Source organism: Empidonax traillii, unplaced genomic scaffold, assembly GCF_003031625.1.
Source record: "Empidonax traillii isolate 1590-97213 ecotype Southwest subspecies unplaced genomic scaffold, ASM303162v1 scaffold380:size670999, whole genome shotgun sequence".
In the NCBI taxonomy this organism is placed as follows: domain Eukaryota; kingdom Metazoa; phylum Chordata; class Aves; order Passeriformes; family Tyrannidae; genus Empidonax; species Empidonax traillii.
In genome coordinates this window covers 492,338-507,948 of record NW_020955573.1, presented here as the reverse complement: position 1 = coordinate 507,948, position 15,611 = coordinate 492,338, and the positions used below count along the sequence as shown (strand labels likewise).

Sequence of the window (15,611 nt, the reverse complement as noted above, 5' to 3'; positions counted from 1 at the left end):
GGAGGAGGAGGGAAAGCCCTGTCCACCCTGCAAGAACTGCTGAGAAAAAACCCATCAGGGAGTTATCAGTCAAAAAAGGGAAAGCAAAGTTGTTGGGTGGAGGTTGAGTCGAGTTCTCCGGTGGGGAAGGTTGGGATCCACTGCTTGGAGTGCAGAACCTCCCAGCAACAAGTGGCTGGCTCTGCAGGCACTGCCAGAGGAGTAACTCCAGGATATTCCTGTTTGCAGGGTTTGACTGTGATTTTATGAGCTGTAACAATGCCAGTGTTGGGTTTGTGGAGGGCGTTTTCAACAGAGCTCAGCATCAGCATAAGCAGCCGCTTCTCTCACCTGTAACTCCCCCACCTTGTAAAACTTCTGTCCTACTAATAGATATCCAAATAATTTTTGGCCTGTCTTTGGCAAAATAGGAATATCTATTAAGAAAAGGGAAAGTAAAATGGGAGAGAGGTCGTTTAAAATGAAAACTGAATACCTGAGGCAAAGGCAGAGTTACTTCCTGACAACTGGAAAACTATTGGACTTAGAGAATATGATTTTTCCACCTGGTTTGGTGGAAGGTGTCCCTGCCCATGGCAGGGAACTTGAAACTGGATGAGCTTTAATGTCCTTTCCAAACCAAACCATCCTAGATTTTTTTTTTCCCCACAAACAACATGACCTCAGAATTTTGCTGAAATAAATACTAAAGAATCATAGCCAAATCATATCTCTATTTTTAAAACATCCAATAAAAATATTCAGTCTATTATATAGGCTGAATACCCAAATTTTTCAAGTACAGGAAATATTAAGTTGGTTTTGAGCATTTTTATTCCAGCCATTTGGACCAGGTTCCAAAACAGAACTCATAATTTTCTTTCAAGGTTTCTTTTTAAAAGTGGCTGAATTTCTTTAGTGTTTTGTTTTGGTTTGGTTTTTTTCCAAAAAAGCAAGAGTTGACTGGGAAAACTACCAAACCTAATGTTCAGTGGAAGAAACTGAGACTGAAATGAAATCTCCCGAGTGTGGTGTCTGAGCACATTGAATTGTACGTTTTTCCTGCCTGGGCTGGTGGTCAAAACAATGGGGGCTGGGAGTGGATTCAGCCCTGCGCCCTTGGATCATCCCAGGGAGCATCCTGTGCCCACGGGGTGGGAGGACAACTGGGATCATCATTCCATGTCCTGCCCATGGAGCTCATCCCACGTCAGGGCTGCCTGTGGGGACAGGAGGTTCTCGTGGGAATGTGGGTGAATCCATGGTTTGGGGAGTTTTCCATGTTGGAAAATGACTGTGGGATAAAATATGAGTATGTAGAGTTTCCCTGTGGGCAGAAAGTGGAGTCTCTGCTGAAGCTGAGCTGAAGACAGTGGAGTAGCTGAGCTGAGGTGAAGCTCTGCTCACTGACTCGCAGTTTTGGGGCTGATTTTTACATCTTCTGCCGAATTACCAGCACACTTGCCCTAAAAGGGGGAGTTCAGGGTGAGGAACCTCATTTGAGCCTCAAAGGAATATGATGAAACATGGTGGAGGAACAGCAATAGCTGATGCTTTTGCATTTCCTTTCACTCTCTGCTTTTGGAGAGAAACCTTTGTGAGTATTCTGAGGTGACGTCTTGGTTTCTGCTGGAATAAATTGCTTGTCTCAGTTTGATCCCTGAGCCTTCTGAAAAAAAAATAACATGTTTTTATACCTTATTAGGAACCTTGTTGAGTCCAAACCCTGCCAGACCTTTGCTGTGTGTGAGGGATCACTGCAGGTCAGGGATGTGCTGAGTACAGAGGCTCCTGTGCCTGTGGCACAAGTGTCCTGCTGACAAACACAGGGTTTGTTTCTGCTGCTCTCGGGTTTCCACCTCCATTTTCCACTCTTCCACCAGGATGCAAGCGATGCTTTGGAGAAAATTCCTGCTGTCTAATTTTAGGTATCCAGTTTAGGTTGCCGCTGGCTGTAACAAAGCACAAGCTCTGCTTGCTGCAGGTCCAGAGTCAGCTCCTTGCTGGAGCCCAGTGCTGGGTGAGCAGAGAGCACGGTGAGGAGCTCAGCTCCACACCCCAGACAGGGCTGCTCCCCTGCCAGAGCTCTCACCAGGCCACTGGGCTCTCACCTGAGCACCCAAATCTCATCCCATGTTGGGGCAGAACAAGTCATTTCAGGGCAGTTCATTTTTTTTTTTTTTTCCTGAGGGTTTCTGTGATAAATCCTCGATATAAGAAAGGTTTGAAAAAAGAAAGGAGCCAAAGGCTTTGAAAACACGAAGTGGGGAAAGTTTCCCACCATCTTTGGGGTGAAGCACAGGTTTCACCAGGTGCCCAGTCAGCTGGGAATAAGCTCCTTGATAACTTTGTTAAGATAAGCCATCTCTTTTCCTGGTGTTTTGTACCACTGGTTCTCACAATACTGGGAACAGTGAGGAGGAGAAGGCAGCGACTCTGTCAGATGAGGGTAGGTAGACACCCTTCCTGAGGTTATTTGTTGTACCATCTACAGTTAGTTTAATGCTCAATACGTGCCAAAATGGAGGCAAACCTTTTCTGAGGGATTTTAACCTGCAAATGCAGCGAGAGCAGCCACTCCCTGCCCTCTCTGCTGCAGAAGGATGGGCATTCCAGAACCATCTGGACACAATCCTGTGCCATCTGCAAGGTCTAGAAAGACCTTGCCTGAGCAGGGAGGTTGGACCAGATGACCCCACCAGTGGTCCCTTCCAACTTGCCCATCATTCCATGATTATCTGGATGAAGGCATTGACAACAGGGACATTCATTTATGGGCTTGGTTTCGAAACGTGATCCACGGCAAGAGCTGGAAGGAGGAACCTTTACAATCAGGAATGTTGTCCATCCCAGAATCATCAGAAATTCGGGAGGGTTGTGGCTGCCTGGGCAGCCCTGAGAGGCTTTGGGCAATTTGCTGTGCCCACCTGTGGTTCTTGGTTTAGAGAACGTGTCACTGTTTTTCTCTGGCATCTGTTCAAAGTACTAATTCTGTGGCTCAGTGTCTTTCAGATGAAGAAAGTGAAATCCTTTTCTGCCCCTGGTGTCTGAGTAAATTGATATCAAATACTCCAATGAAAAGACAACTGTTGTCAGCAGAGGCAAGCAACAGGAAAATCTGGGACAGGAGGTAACTTCATGATGGATTCTGCATCCTCAGGGACTTTCTGAGCTCTGAGGATTAATTTTCTATTATACCCACGTGTGGGGCTTTTCTTAAATACACTTCTACTAACAACATCATACTTTTTTTTTCAATTACAGTATATCATAAAATGCTACAACTTTTTTTGACATTCTGCCACTTAGAGGCCAAAGTTTTCATCACTGTGAACGTTGTTGCCCCCTTTCATTTTTCTCTAACGAAGCATCTTTTTGCTGCCCAACTGAAGCCATGTTTTTGTGGAGAAAGGGTTATTTACACAGGGGGGATAAAACCCCTGGGAACTCCACTTCTGCAGTGGTTTGTAGTGAATCCTCATTTCCATGAAAGATGGCTTGATCTGCCAGTCCTGATGGGCTGGCAGATAATTTTAGTTGAGTTGGTTCAGTTTACTTTATTATCTATATCTTATTAGATTTACTTCTATATTATTTATTTTACTGTCTTTATTTCATATATAGCAACCTTAAGACTGCATTCTGGAAAAAAACCCCAGGGTACAAATGTGCCAAAATGTCCACACACTTGACTATGTGAGACAGAGCCAGAATTTCCTTATACTGCTCCTAAAAATGAATTATTCAGGGCATGACAGCACATGAGCCAATGGTTTATAAATAAGTTGGATTTGGGTAACTACAGGTTACAGGCTATTGCAGGAGAGTGGTCAGCAGCTCAAATAGTTTGGAGTTCTCCACCTTGAAGAGTAGAGGGTTGGAGAATAAAAATAGTGTAAAGTGCCTGAAAATTCCCTGAGTGCTAAGAAGAGGCTAAAAATGTTGGTGAGGATGTTTTCCCCTCTGGGAAGTTGGATCAGAGTTGCCAGTCCCACCATATCACTTCTGGCAGAACAAGGCTTGAGAGGCTTCTTCATCCTGGGGACTTGCTGGACCCTTTGGATTTTGTTGGCCCCCAAGAGGAAGGATGCAGTGACTTCCCAGGGCACCTCAGAATTCTGTAATTTGGGAAACACTTCTCTAGTTGCCCCCAACTAGATTAGTACTCTTAATGTTTTTATGATTTTATAGCATATATATATATTTATAATATAGATTTTTTTTGTGATTTCTTAAAAAAATATTATTAAATCCAGATGAAGATGGATTGGGAAGTTGGAGGTGATGTCTGTAGAAGGAGCTTGGGCAGATAACGGAGCTGCCTGTGGGAGAGCAGAGGATCCTTGTGTGGGCACAGGGCAGGTTGGGACTGAGGGATCTATCTGCCTGTCCCCCAGCCAGGACAGAATCACTGAATCCCAGACTGGTTTGGGTTGGAAGGGACCTTAAAGCTCATCCAGTCCCACCCCTGCCATGGGCAGAGACACCTTCCACTAGCCCAGGTTGCTCCAAGCTCTGTCCAACCTGAGCTTGAACTCCCCAGGGATGGGGAGTCTAAAACCCAAAGGGTTGGGTCGATTGGACTGTTGGTATCCACTGGAAACCAAGGCTTTCCAGCTGCTTTCCCACCCATTTTCTGTCTCCTTCATTGAGCAAAACAGGCTCGTGAGGAGCCACGTCACCCTCTGTCAGTGCACAGAACATGAACTGAGTTAATCTCTGCTTCCTTCCTCACCTCCATTTTATAAATAAAATTGGAAGAAAATTATGGCCACCAAACCTGATTTCTGCCTCAGTTCTGGTCTCTGGTACAGAACTACCTGACAATTAATATTTGTGTATGCCTTTTGAGATAGCTGACCTTTGGGGAGTTGACAGAGCTATAATATTAGTCTTTGTGTGCTAGCCTGGCTTTTAAACTCCCTGCCTAGTGGCTGTAAGTTCAGTGGCTACAGATCTGAAACTTGATTTCCTCAGTATAGCTGCATTAGCATTCAGCTGTGGGTATGTAAGATAATAGTATTAAAAGCAACCTTCCATCCTGTTGTCATGGATGCAGCACAGCCCAATCCTGGGAGCACTATACCACCAGTCTTTGTACAATCTCATTTTTATCTACAAATTTTGATTTAATTACAGCAGAAATTCGGCAGTGCTATGTAATATAGGATTTTATTTTCCATTCTGAGCATTAAAATGTAAGAATTGAGCAGCTCGTGTTCTTTGTCCGGTGCTCTTTTTTTTTTTTTTGTGGATTTTTTTTTTTTTTTTGCATTCCAAGTATCTGTCAGTATTAGTTATGAGACTGTGTGAAATAAGTAGCCATGAAAGATGCCTGCTTTTATGACAGAATGAGTGGTTTCATGAATTTTAAAGGAGCACATTTGTATTTTCTCTTCTTGAACTACACGGGCTACTCGCAAATATGACAGAAGATAATTGTTGGAGGAATTATGATGCCTTTCAAGATTTTTGCAGGATATTACTATTTTCATAATCTTTCATTTCTCAGGTGCTACGGTTTGATTTATTTATGTATGTAATTTGGAAATTAAAGCACTCCCACTCTGTCAGCACAGGTACATGTTTTCTTCGTGGGGCTCGTACTCCTGTTAGCAGCAAATAATGAATGTGCTAATTTTTTTGTCAGATCCTCCAGAAGCGTGTCAGGATCGGAGGGGACTCGGGGATTATCCTGGGCCACGTGAGACAGTGTGGAAGGGCTGGTGCCTCCGGATGGCGGGAGCGGGGATTTCAATCTCCAGCACCAACTGTGGCACCAGGCAGGGCTTGTGCTCAGTTTGTTAAGATTTAAATGAATGCATTGTTAGCAGGGATTTTGTGTGAGTGAGTAAAGGCTTGGAGCCTTTAATTGACTAGGAAAATCTTTTTAGTTGTGATTAGAGGGACAGATACTCAGCTGGCGAGGGCTGATGGTGCTCCATTGAATCAATTTTCATACCCTGGCTGCAGTCAATGGAGCAGGGCTCGTTTATAATCCACTACCTGGCCTGTTATTGGGAAAAAAACCACATTTCAAGCCTGATATCTGAGTGGTAAAGTAACCTTTTATCAGGGAGCTGCTTGGCTTGATTTAAAAATATGTATCAAAATCTCTGGCAAAATCCTTGGGCTAATAAATTCGGTGGCATGAGCTGTTCTCATTTGGGTGGGAGTTTGGGTGTGGAAACCTCTGGCTGTGTCCTATTTGCTTGAAAGCACTGATAGATCTGCGATGCTTTCATATTTAGCATAAGGTTGTCTTCTTAAAGGCCAAAATGAAGCATGTTTATATCTGTATGAAACATCTCCATATCTGCATGAAACATCTCCATATCTATATGAAGCATCTCTATATCTGCAGGAAGCATCTCTATATACGAAGCATCCTTTAAAGACTAAATGAAGCATCTCTATACCCCTTCCTGTTTTAGCCTTGAAGTATTTGTAGGTTTTTTTTTTTCTCTTGGTAATATTATCTCACTTTCCATTCTGTGATAAAAGCGTCGCAGGGTTTTATTTTATGGTTAAAAGAAAGAATTCTGAATATCTTTATGTATTAAACTTGTCCCGAACGTCTGAATATTATCACTGAAAAATCCCCTCTCGAAATTCTGTGCACGCCCATCATTAAACTGCTCTGAAAGGTGCAGTCAGGAAAACCAGGCACCAACATTATGGAGTGAAAATTAAAGAGGCAAAACATCAGAGTGTCTACTGTATGTGCCTGCTGTTAGACACTCAAGCATGGAGAACAGGATACACCTCCATGGATGGATAGTTTTCCTTATTAAAAAAACACAGTAGGACTCACAGTAGGGGAACACACTAAAACAAGGCTTTGTAGTAATTTCCTTGAAAGAAATTTCCCAAGATAGCAACTTAAAAAGCTTTTAATCTCGCGACTGGCTGTCTGGTGAGTTTTACTGGGGGTGGTATAAAAGTCCATTAGGGTACAGCCGATCTGGCAGAGCTGGTCTGGAGCCTATTCCTGTCCTAGGAAAGGATTAGGCTTTCCTTGCACCAAAACAAGGGGTGATTTGATTGATGTGACTCCTGAATACACGTATGTCAAGTTGGGAATTATGGGGGAAAACACAAAGCTCCTTCAGCAGCCGAAACACTCGACCAAACCTGGTGCTTTGCGACAGCGACCCGATGCATCAGATCAAGGTTTCTTCTCTAGATCTAAATGTGAAACTGCTGTCACTCGTGATTTTGTGCTGATATTTTACTTTGGGTCTCTGGACACTGTCCTTTACCACTTGGGAGGAACATAAAGTGTTTCTGATAAATTCCTGAAGAGGTGTGTGACGTGGCCGTGTCCTGCAGCAGCTCATTGTGCTGTGGCACTCCAGGAGCTTCCTCACTGGACTTTGCCTGTTCTGTACAATCTATTCTACATGACTGTTGGACCTCTAAGTAGAAAAACCCCCACCCAAATCTGGGTGAATTTCCACTCAAACATGCAGGAAAGCTGTCAGATGTGTTGTGTTTATAACTTTAAAACCGGTGTGTGCTCCGTGCGGCTCTTGGTGCCCCTGTATGTGTCCTGGGGCTGTTCCTCAACCACCTCCTGCCCTGCTTTTTGGTGCTGTGCCTGTGGGCAGGTGGCCCCAAAAGTTGGGTAGAGGAAGCTGGAGGCTGTAGGTGCAGCAGGAGCTGCCCAGCCAACGTGTGCGAGCATCGGCAGAGATTTAACATCTTGTACCTATCTTGTGTCAGGGAGCTGAGAACAGGGAAGGAACATGTCTGATAATGTGTTTCACATTGAAATAATTAAAGAGAATTGTTGCTGGAGGGAAATATGCCTTTAAAAATTAACCCTGACATCTCTCTGACAATTTGGTGTTTTACAAGAGATCCTTTTTTCCCTTCCCCCCTCCCTTTTTTTTTTCTTCTTCTTCTTTAGTTTTACTAAACTTGATATGCATTTTTCAGTACTTTAGAAAATGCAGAGCCTTTGAAAACTTCCCTGCACGAACAGCCTGTACTTCCAGGAGCAGTCCCATCTATTTTCCACTGAACTACTTGCAGGGCTGATGTTTCAAGGAACGGGTCTGAAGTAAATGACACGTTTTGCAACGCCTGGAGCCTCTGCTAGTTATTATTGTTTGAATCTATCTCTTGATTGCATATATTGCAGTCTTCTATCACACAGGGAGGCACTTTGGAAACCTCAGTGTTGTTGCTCAAATAGCCATCGAGCAGCTCGCTGTTTTATTTCTTCTGACGGGGGAAAAAAAAATCCTTGGAAATCGAAAGTAGTCGTTTCCATTAAGCACTAAAAGTTTAAAGATGTTCTTTTTGATGGAGCTGGAGTGTTTGAAAACAAATGGGAACATCTCTAGGAACGGCATTCTTTTTCTTTTTTTTTTTTTAAATTCTAGATATGGCAACAGCAATTATATTCATGTTTTTGTCATCTGTAGAAAGTTAAATATACAAGCAGATGTCGGTGTTCAGGAAGTTTGAATTCGTTGTATTGTGGCTATAACAGTTATTTACCAGTTCAAGAATTGTGCAACTTTTTATTGGGGTGAATCACTGTTATTTTCAGGTCTGCAGTTGATCATAATTTGTTAGTCCAGGGATAGGCAATATGGGATTTCTCTCACTTTGATTTTTTTTACTCACTAATTCGAAGGTGGATTTGAAGGTTGTAAAAGGGTGGTAGGAGGAGGTGGCAGGATTTGTGCCCGATGCTCAGGCTGTTTCTCCTCTCTTTGCTGTGGCTGGAGCTGCCTCAGCCCCTGTGTGTCCCCGGGAGGAATCCGAGCCCGTTATTCCAGCTGCTGATGGCTTGGAATCTGCCCTTCCCCGGCCTGAGGAGAGGTTGAGGTGCTGCTCAGGCATTTCTGGCTTTCAGCTCTGCAGCTCAGAAAACAGACATGCAAATTGGCCTTCAGACGCTGAAAAGTTAGGTTTGTTTTTTTTTTTTTCTTTTTCTTCTTCCTTTTTTTCTTCTTTTGAATGATGTGTGACCTCATGGGAGGCAATCACAGCGCAATGTACAGGAGCGAGAGCATCCTTTAAATTTATATTTTTAATTTAGATTCTCAAGCTGCAGAGGAGATTCCTGGCTGACACACTCTGTGTCCTCTGGTGCACCCCAGTTTGGTTAACTGGTCTACACCAACAGAGAATTTCCTTGCAGGAGCCAAACCCTCCTTCATCCTTTAGTCAGGGGGAAGAGATTCAACCCCATATTTCCTCTTCCCCTGAACTTTTAACGATTTGGGGATCTTGGGGCTCAATCCTTCAAGATGCTGATTACCCCCACGGGTGCCTAAATCAGGATAACTGATGGCTTGTGATGCTTCATGCGACTGGGAGCTTCATTAGCTAAAATTTAAAACCCAAAATACTTTAAAAACACTTCTCAAAAACATTTTTCTTGGCTTGGGGAATGATTTTTGCCCTTTTTACAAAAACAGCAACTGCAGAAGTATCTGTTAGCTGCTGTGATGTGCTATAAACCTATCTGTACACAACATTGCTTTTTGGCTATTAGAGGCTCATTAAAAAAATTAAAGTCCCCACAATTTACAATATTTTCCATTGAAATAGCATGTTAACACATTTCTTTAATCAGTGTGTAACTGTCAAGGGAAAGAACAATTCATCTAGTATATGCATACATTAGGAAAAAAAATTATCAGATTTAATTTTATTTGTTTTATATTCAGGGCTTTTTTGAAGGAATTCCTGCAGGGAAATGGTTAATCTATTTTTAACTAAAGCTTACTTTTGTAATCTATCCAGTGCTTAGAGTTCTGTCATTGATCTATGATTTATGTGATTTAAACCACCTCTTGGCTGTAACATTGGTTTCTATCCAAGATGCTGAGCTGAATACTAATTACGAGATCAAATTTATGCTGTTGGGCTGAGCAGCTGAAGGAGCTTTCCAGGCAGGACTCCCTTAAACCAAACCACCATCGAGCATTAGGGAAATATTTGGTGAGGGGGATGGGGGAAAAAAAAAAAAAAAAAGCTGGAAAAGGGGGGAGAAAAAAAAAATATCAGGAAAACTGAAGTGTCCTTTGCAAGCTTTCTAATTTTCTGTTCTCTTGCCTGAGTGTTCGGTGCCATGGGCAGATATTCTGTGTGTGTGAGCCCGTGAATATGCACATGGGGCTGGGTTTTTTTTTTTCCAGCAGAATCTCACTAATTCACCCTAACGGTTGGGAAACCCACTGAGAGGAGCCAAATGGCACGAGTGAGCAAACAAATAAATATGATTGAGGATATTTTATTCCAAGACGTATTTTCTGCCTTTATTTTGACAAGTATCACGTTGTCAGAATGATTTATGGTATTTCAGAGCGTACCAGGAAATGCACTGTAGGATGGGTTCTTACTGTAAGAAAGTCTTGGTAACAATAGCTTTGCTTTACCTCTCCTTAAGGCGTTATTTTTTTTTTTTTTTGCTGAGAAATAAGCCAAAGCCACCAATTTTATAGAAAACACAGGTTTTAGGCTTTCCTTCAGGAAGAATCAGTAACGTTCTTGCATTTACCTGCACCACCCTTGCAGGAGAGGTCGGGATGGTATCAATTTTCTTGGGTGCAGGGGGGTCAAAACACGTGCAAACAGCTCGGAATCCAAAACCCAGTCAGAACAAAAATGAAATTTGGAACTGGAATTTTCTTGATTATAATAATTTCTGAGCGAAAACGTGTTCTGACACATCACCTGACTTTCACCTCTGTTGGTATAACCTTGAAATGTTTCATTTTGGTGATGCTGAAATGGTTTAATTTGTACAGGATTCATTTTAATTAATTCATTCATTCATCCTTTTCATGTTTCCCATATGCTTTGGCTTATAATTTTTTTTTTTATCATAGGGCAATTTTACCCTTTTCAGCCTGCCACTGCCTACTATTAAAATATAACATTCTCAGAAAATGTTTGCACAAATTCAGTTTCACTGAAATCTTTTTTTAAGTGTCTTTCAGATCTTATAAGAATCTTTAGCCTTCTGAACTGGGGAAAATATTGGAATTCCTCACAGAGCAGGAATTCCAGGCTGTGACCGTGGTGTGTTCTGCCCTCAGGCCTTGGGAAACGCCACCTGATTTAAGGTGTAGGTGGTGTCCTCAGACAGACCAGGGGAAGGATTGGGATCCTGTTTTGTTTTCCCTGTGTTGCCATTGTTGTCTGGAGCTGGTTGGAGGGGCTGTGTGTGCTGACACCCCTCTCCTGGCAGAGGTTATGGAGCCAGCAGGTCATCCCGCTCCGGCCGCAGGAGGCCCTTTAGTGGGGAATTAGTTTCCTTTTATCCTTATTCTCGCTCGCTTTAAAAACAAAACCCAAAGCAAATACTAATAAAAAAAAGCAAATAATAATAATAAAAAGACCAACAACAAAAAAAAAAACCCATCCCAGAAATGGAAATAAAACAAATAGAAAACCTTGAAAAAGTTTCTTCCAAGGACAATTTTAAATATCTACCTCCAGTTGTGTGTCTACTGCTTGTGATCTCCCGCATTTCTTATTTCTCTCATTTCTAATGTGGAGAAATTAATATTTCAGTTAGACCCTTCTGCCTTTTAAACTGAGATTATTTATAGTCCACTTGATGTCATAGTGGCTTTTTAATGTGCATTGTTACAAACAATTTGCAATGAAAATAATCCCCGTCGTGTGCACTTGGGGAAAAGTTTCTGAGTATCCACATGAACATGTTATGCTGAATAGGGTGAGCTTGGGGACAGTTTTGTGAAGAGGAGCCACAGTTCCTGACCCCATCTGTGTGTTTTGTTCTGCTGTGATGCCATCCTTACCCACCTCTCCTATACCTACAGTAGGTTCATCTCTAAGTGCTGCCAGTCGTAAACGCAATGAATTTCCTTGCAGTCTTAAATCTACAGAAATTACTAAAAATCCTGCAGGAGCCCAGGGACACTGAAGACACCCCACATGGCGGCTGTAATTGCAGTCAGGTCACTTTGCCAGCTGACAGTAACTGCTGGATGTGAGACATTCCCTCACTGCTTATGCAGGGAAATAATTTGCACCATCAGTGATGTTGTTGATCTCGGCTGAGATGAGGTAAAACAACAGCAGCGAAGATGGGGCTGGAGTTAATTGCTGTCACGGTCTGAGGGACTTCAAAGGAAGGATTTTACCAGAAGCCTCATTAAATGGATTGGATATTTTGCTGTGCTGAACAGGTGGCTGAAGTGCTCCAAAGGGAAGAGTCTGAAGATGGGAACCACCTCCACCTCCGGGACTCTCCGTACCTGTGAAGCTGCTGGGGGGAGAGGAGCTCCAGCTCCAGGGATACCCAAGGTAGGCCAAGGGGTGTCCCTGGGTCAGGGAGGGTTTGGGGAGTCACAGACCCCAGGACACCCCAGTGGGGTCCAAATCCTGAGCAGGTGCTGCTGTTTCCTGGCACCATTGGCTCGTGGGACTGGTGCTGTGCCCCATGGCCAGGGGTGCCAGGGCAGCCTTTCTGCCCTGCACCAGGGCTTGCTCTCACCTCCACTGTGCCTCTCACACAGCTTTTACAGAGCAAAAAGTCATCGAGGAGGAGAGAAGTCCTCTATGAAATACAGATAGTAACATTCTAGAGGAAATATATATAATATTTTGTGTGTATATATATATATAAACACACACACTAAGTATATGTTCTGCTTCTCCTTTTCTTTCTTTGCAGCAGATCTGTTAAATTAACAATTGTGGCTTTGACAATGATCTGTGGGGATTTTCACTGAAAGTACAAAAACTAAAATCACAGTGGTTTAACACATAAATGTATATTTAAAATGTGATTTCTGCCTACTGGATAAGTGGATATTCTGTATACCTTCACATATATACCAATACTACACAAGGGAATTTATTTCCTCAGTCATCATAAAATCAGAATAGAATGGTTTGGGTTAGAAGGGACCTGAAAGACCATCCCATTCCACCCCTTGCCATGGGCAGGGACAACTTCCACTAGACCAGGTTGCTCCAAGCCCTGTCCAGCCTGGCCTTGGACACTTGCAGAGATGGGGCAGCCACAGCTTCTCAGGTCAAGTGAAATTCAGGTTTCCTCTATCTCTTACATAGAAGTGTTCACTAGTCCCACAGATATAAAACTGTTTGAAGAGTAAAATGTTTTAAGTCAACTCAGGCTGCTGAACATCCAAGAAGAGAAAGACACCAACCTCCCCTCCCCCCCCCCCAAAAATGGGTTGTTTACCCTTGGGAATCTATTTATCAACACCACCAAAAAAACCGCTTCTCCTTAAGTTTAAATCCCAGCAAACAAACATCAGAGAAATCCAAACCACAACAAGGCAAGATTTGGGATCCCTTCTTAAGGGAGTAGGAGCCCCAGAAGAGGTAACGTGCCTTTGAAGCACTGCTTGGTTTTCATGGAAAATGGATATGAGTTAAGATATAAGTTCTAAAAAAAGAGTAGGAACTCTGTAATTTCTGCAAACCAGTGAAAATTAATAAAACCCAGGGCTAGCTATTAGATAAACCCGAGCAGACAAAGTGTGGGTAACTATCCGTAGAGGGGCTGACATGATGAATGATGAAGGATCCAAACTCATCTGAAGTTCTTTAGGAATAACAGCAGCCTAAAGTCATTTCTGTAGGGTACCTAAATGTGCCTGAAACACAACAGTGTATTGAAGATTGCATATTATGCTTAGAATGACAAGTATTTATGATTGGAAGGTCTCTGGGTTGGGATTATCAGTTTTTGTGTATCTTTTCTCGGTTCTTTAATCTTTGATTTAAAGACCCACCCAGAGATGAAAAAAAAGGGCTGATTCCTCTAATTGTCCCACAGAGACAGTAAATACCCTCTTACCTCAAGAAAATCAGCAATGTCTGGTACTACACAGGTGTTTTTCTTTTGGAATAAGGAATGTCCTCCTTGAGGAACAGCTGGGGAGAGGCACCTGAAGGGCAGGAAGGGGCAATGGCCCAGCTCAGCTAAGCTCAGCTCAACTCAACTCCTTCCTAGGAATGGGAAAGAAAAACCCTACTGTGCAGTGCCAGTTATGTCCAGTGGGTTTTATGTAAATGCAGTTGCAAATGTTGTTGATTTTGTTTGGGCCTTTTTTGATGTGTGTTTTTTTTTAATTTACAGTCGCAGCGCTTGTGGTTCAATGTGGCAGCTGAAGACAAAGAACGGGTACAAGTGTAAAGACTCGACAGAAATCTGTGTGATCACGAGGGGGATGAAGTGGAGTTTTAGAAGCAAAATGCTCCTTCTGCAGAACTTCTGCCTTCCAGTTGTCTCTGTGTCTCCAGAGTGTTGTCGCCTTGTTCCGGTGAGAGCGAGAGATTTTGATTGCAGGTTGTTCTGAACGCACGGCAAACACAATCCACGTTTGTCTCAGCTGTGGAAGGGGAGAAGCTGTGCAATGCACAGATTGATTTGCAAGACCTTAAGGTTTCCAGCTTTCCCTAACCTTTGCTAACAAACTGCAGCAATCTGTTCTTTGAGCGTGTTCCTCCTCCTGGGTCTGTAAGAGCCTTTGAGACAGAGCTCATTTTTTCAGCCTTGACTATGGAGATTTGTGATTTTAGATGTGAATGTCCCTTTCTCAACCCTGCTACCAGTGACCCAGTGCATAGTAAGTGTCTCACATTATAAAGTGGTTATTCACAGAGGGCTCTGACCAGCGCTATCTGGAGGGTGGGAGATGCTTTCCCGGCAGTGGGATGTGGATGTCGTGGGGCAGATCTTCAGCCAGGAGAAAAATCCTGCTTGGTCCTGCAGCTCAATGGGTGTCTGTTAATTCATGTGGAGAATTCGTGACCCCAGGGAGATGACAAAGTTCAGTGTCCTTGAGTGAGGGCTGCACTTTGCAGTCAAGATCAGAATGTCTTTCTCCTCAGAGTTCCCTTGAATTTGGATTTTTCTGTAAGTCCTTCAAATTGTTTTATACTTAAGCCTACAGTATTTTCCAGGAATGGGTTATTGAGGAATGATCCAGGTGTTCTCCCTTTCTCTTTTATTAGGTTATTGAATTTCCACACCCTTAGGAAGATGGAGCCCTGAAATCTCACCTGGATCCTCTGCTCATAGGCTGCACCCATCCTGTGTGGAAGTTAAGCTCTGGTATGGTCATTATTACCCCAGCAAACCTTCAGGACTTCATCTGGTTATCCTTGGAGAGCCTCAATCTTTGATTTTCAATTAGCTACACCAAGTTTTTGAGGAAACTCTCTCAGCAGAAGGATTCTGGAGGACAGACAAGGGGCTGGTTTGCTGTCAAGTGTGTGCTCCAGGAACTTTCCTCTTGTGTTTCGGTGGGAAGCAGAGAGGTGGGATTGCCTTGTGCTGGAGCAAATCCCCTGAGCAGAGGATTTGCAGCTCCTTGGCAGAGGTGCAGTGCAGCCAAGACCCTTGAGGCAGCACAGCTTTCCTCCTCTCCTTTTGAGAGCAGCCAGGTATTTGGAAAGATGAATCATCTGCTGGCACAAAATCTTTCATCCCTTTCTACAGGGGTGTTTGTCTTCTCTTTGGGGGATCAGACTGCAATTAAAACTGTGGTTGTTGTTCACCTCTCAAGGCACAGGGAATTTGGCTTGACTGAAAGCAAACAAACCCAAGAGGGCAAAGGGCTGTTAAGAAGAGAATTAACCTGGTGACAGTAGTGACACCA

The 15,611-nt window shown here is 43.2% G+C and overlaps 1 long non-coding RNA gene across 3 annotated transcripts in view; it reads left to right on the top strand.

Moving 5' to 3' along the window:
- LOC114062062 overlaps positions 1-15,611 on the top strand; it is a 78,065-nt gene that overhangs the window by 31,818 nt on the left and 30,636 nt on the right. For 2 of the 3 annotated variants that reach the window (XR_003572302.1, XR_003572301.1), the window contains exon 3: positions 12,162-12,279. This is a non-coding gene — a long non-coding RNA (uncharacterized LOC114062062). Of the gene's footprint in view, positions 1-2,981; positions 3,110-12,161; positions 12,280-15,611 lie in introns of all 3 variants that reach the window. The other variant, XR_003572303.1, reaches the window with a different exon arrangement.